Source organism: Octodon degus, unplaced genomic scaffold (genome assembly GCF_000260255.1).
Source record: "Octodon degus isolate 3935 unplaced genomic scaffold, OctDeg1.0 scaffold00008, whole genome shotgun sequence".
NCBI lineage: Eukaryota > Metazoa > Chordata > Mammalia > Rodentia > Octodontidae > Octodon > Octodon degus.
This window is the reverse complement of record NW_004524584.1, coordinates 15,587,476-15,591,588: the sequence shown is the minus strand read 5'-3', so window position 1 is coordinate 15,591,588 and position 4,113 is coordinate 15,587,476. Positions and strand designations below refer to the sequence as shown.

At 56.1% G+C, this 4,113-nt stretch overlaps 1 protein-coding gene across 1 annotated transcript in view; it reads right to left on the bottom strand.

Annotated features, from left to right (window-relative positions):
• Positions 1-3,213: 3,213 nt before the first annotated feature.
• Gnai2 (G protein subunit alpha i2) overlaps positions 3,214-4,113 on the bottom strand; it is a 20,658-nt gene continuing 19,758 nt past the window's right edge. The window contains exon 7 of the mRNA XM_023704610.1: positions 3,214-3,754. The gene's annotated coding sequence lies outside the window, so the exon portion shown is untranslated. The remainder of the gene's footprint in view (positions 3,755-4,113) is intronic.

The following is a 4,113-nucleotide window of genomic DNA, read 5'->3' as shown; positions in this document are numbered from 1 at the left end:
AGAAGAGAGAATTGAGGGGTACTAGTCCCACAGCAGGGAGACAGACACAGGACTTGGACTTGGGGTCAGTATTTTGGGATGGGTTGACCCAAAATTCAGCCAGTCCTTGCTCCTCCCTATCTTTCAGAATTATTTGGAACTGTATGATCATGCATGCCCCTCCAGTGGCTGGCATGGGACTTTGGGTCTAAGGGTGTGTATAGAACTTTTTTTGTGGAACCGGGGATTGGACTCAGGCCCTTGCTAGGCAAGCGCTTATTCTACTAAGCTATCTCCCCGGCCCAAACTTTCTTGACATATGAAGCCATGAGTTTGCCCTGGAACATGAAGAGGGTTCCTCTAGCCTGTGGCAGCTCCTGCAGGACCAGAAGCCCCAGCTCTAACCCTGAGGAGGGCCCCTTCCCCATTCTGCACCTGGCATCTGGGCCTCCACCCACCTGCTAGGCCTGGGGAACTGAGGAGGGGCTTCCTGCTTACATCCTTCCCACTGGGTATCCCAATGCCCTCCCTCTTTGGGCCTCACTCTTAGAGCTTGTGTCTCTCTCTTCCCAGCTGTTCCCCCATCCCCCAAATGGGTTAAAAATATCAAGGCTGAAAAAAAAAAAAAAAAAAAAAAAAACAAACCAAGGCTGCCGCCACATCAGTAGCTCAAGCAACTGTTTCAAGTTGGCCAGGCCCTTTTGGAGGCCGACTGATCTCGTGGCAGTCTCAACAGGCTGGTGACAGCCCACTGCATACTGAGAGCAGAACCCTGGGTCCCTACCTGGCTCTGAATATGTTTATTAAAGGTGCTTGGCCACACAGTTGCAGCTGGCCATGATGGGGACAGGAAGACAGGCCTTTAGGTGGGAGCACCCTGGGGACAGGACGGGGATCCCTGAATTTCTGGCTCTCTTCACCCAGCTGCCCCCAACAAATGAGGAAGGGCTGAACCCCATGCCAGACAGATCTAGGCAGTGGAGGATGCCCGCCTCGTGGAGTCCATCCAACTGGGGTGCAGGATACCTGGGCAGTCCCTCTTGCTGCCACCCCCCCATGGCAGGGAATTTCCCAACTGCCAAAGACAAGGCTGATTTGAGAACCCACCCCCGCCCCTGTGGGACAATGGGGCCTTATGCCTTGGAAACTAGAGCTCGGGAAGGAGGGCCAAAGGCAGGTGGGGGCCTAGCTGTCTGCACCCAGGGTAGCCCTGCTGCCAGGACCCCACCCAAACCCACTGTCAAGGCGGGCACAAGGTGGGGGTAGAGCCAGATCCGTGAGTGGCCCACCCAGGGAGGGAGGCACTGGGTGCGCCGGGCAAACAATGCCGGCCCCTCAATAGTCCCTCTGTGCGGGGCTCCCCCTCAGGACAGAAGGAAGGAACTGTCTCCGGGGCCGCTTCCTGCGGGCGGGCATAGCGGCGACCGGACATTCGGGCTCAGCAGGGTCTGGTGGCGGGCAGGGATCCGCGGATGGGCCGGAAGCGCCCGGGGACTAAGGCGAGCACAGGCGGGGCGGAGGCGCTGATCCCCTTCCGACCCGGCAGCCGCAGCCTTCATCTCCGGCCAGCGCCGTGCCGTGACCGCAGGGCACCAGCAGGTGTGTGGAGGGTGAGCCCAGTCTCTTCCCTCCGGCCTCCGCGGCACCAACCTCCCCCCTGTGCCCCACCCCCACCCCCAGGGCGCTTTGTTCGGCTGCGGGTGCGGGGCTGCCTCGCCTTACAAAGCTTCCTTTGTGCGGGGCGGCCTCGGTGGGACCTGATGACGTCAGCCTGTGACGGGCAGGGGTCGCAGAGCAAGTTACGGCGCCCCCTGGCGGCTAGACCCGGAGGCGCCGGTCTCTGACCCTGCTAGCTCAGCCCATGGCTGCCTCTGCTATTTATGAAATAAAGTTGAGGGCTTCTGTGCTGCCACTTGGGGCCCACTCACACAACTCCAGCACTGCCACTTTCCTCCTTATTCTGTGCCTCAGGACCAATGCATGATACCGCCAACTGGCCATCTCCACCTCTCAGGTTTGGTAGGGAGGTTGACTGCTGGGTAGAGATGTTAGGCCAGAAGACTGCAGCCCACCCGGCTGTCACTCGAACATATTTCCTGGGACTTGGGACCTACGAAGTCAAAGTCCCTCTTGGCACAAAAGGCTGGCTGGACACTCCATCCTTTAGAAGAACCTGGTGTCAGCGCAAAGCCGATGGTAGATGGCTGTAATTTCAATACTCAAGAGGCTGAGACAGGAGGATCTCAAGTTGAGCCTGGACATCTTAAGTGACTTAGTGAGATCCTGTTCCAAGATAAAAAAGGGCTGGGAATGCAGCTCTGTGAAAAGGCCCTGGTTTGTTTGTTTGTTTTGGCGGACCAGGGATTGAACTCAGGCCCTCGCGCTTGCCAGGAAGGTCCTGGGTTCAACATCTAGTAGGGTCAAAAACATAAAAAGAAAAAAGCTCAGGGAATCCACCCACTTGCTCTGCCAGTCCCAAACTGCCCCAGACCCAAGCTACAGTAGGAAATGGGGGGGGGGGACGTGGACCCCAGTATGTCTGTTAACCAGTTCAAACAGGAAAACAGGGCCGGGGAGATGGCTCAGTGGAATAAGCGCTTCCCTGGCAAGCATAAGGGCCTGAGTTCAATCCCCAGTTCTGCCAAAAAAAAAAAAAAAAAAAAAAGAAAAAAAGCCAAACAGGAAAACAAGCTCAGAGCATTGGACCTACAAAGCTGAGGACTGAGGTGGCACCAAAGGCGCCCTGGCACATCTCAACTCTGATCCTTGTCCCAAGGAGAAAATACCCAGCAGTTCCGGATATTTTTTTTCTTTCTACATTTTATTATTTCAAACCATGTGAACAATTCCATAAAACGTGAAAAAAGCAAGGAAGTGTTCAACGCGGAAGGACCCAGGCCTGGGGCAAGGGCACGAGGGGCCTGGCCCCTCAGCAGGCAGCAGTGGTTCTAGGTTAGCGCTAAGGAGCTACATTTGGGTTAATGGAGCCTGGGCCCAGGGCCACTGGGTGGGGCCCTCAGTGACATTGGCAGTTGTCTGCAACAGCCCTTGGAACCCATTTCTGCAGAGGGCAGGGCAAGGGCGCCACCCACGCGGGCAGCCAGCAGAGGGACAGGTGTAAACACGCAGACACACTCAAGGCACGGAATCACTGGAATGGGGGTCGGGTGGGTGCTGGTCAGGATCTGACAGTTTTAAATAGATTTTCTCTAAAAAGTCTTCTAAGTTCGCAGGTTTTTTTTTTTTTTTTCCTTTACTTTCATTTTTTAAAAAAGCTATGAGAATGAGCAGGTGGACTTGTGGTCTCCTGGAATGGTGGCGTCTCACACTTCTTGTGCTTTTTCCTTTGGGGCCTCTGAGCGGTAGTGGGGGCAGGAAGGGCAGGAGGCTCCCTGTAAACATTTGGACTTGGGCTGGGTCAGGGCTGGTGCTGGGCAAAGCCAGGGGTCCAGGCTAGAGAAGTGGGTGCCCCTCCAGACACAGGCCATGGAGACTCGGCATGTGCTCCCCACCCCCCACAGAATAAGACAACGATCAAAAGACTAGAACAGATGCCCAGGAAGAGGCACCATGGCTACTCCTGGCACCTCTGATAGAGGCAGGCTTCAAACTGAGGCTTGTGGCCACCCCTCCCCTGAGTCTGAAGCTGAGGGAAGGACCAGGAGAGCTGAGAACGAAGAGGACAGAGGGGAGAAGCGGCCAGGGGGACAGGCAGGGAGCGTGGTCTTCTTGGCCCCATCTTCCTCAGGGGCTGGAGGAGCAGTCAGCAGTGGCCCTGGAGGTAGACAACAAACATGGCATGAGCGGTGGTCAGGATGTGCTCCTTCATCCTGCCTGCTCAGACAATGACCCTCTCCTCCCACCCACTCATTACCAGGGACACAAGCACTGCCTAGAAGCCAGGTTCTGTTGCTTGGTTATGGGGGATAGAGAGCTGATCACATTGGCAGAATCGCTGAACTTCCACCAGGGCCAATGGGGTGGGCCAGTGTGGGCCCAGCCCCTCAGACAGGTCTGAGGGAAGAAAAATGGCAAAAAGAAAATGCAGGGGCTGGAGAGATGGCTCAGTGGTCTAAGGTACCTACTTAGAACAAGCTTGGCAAAGCATCAGGGACCGCGGTTCAATCCCCCAGC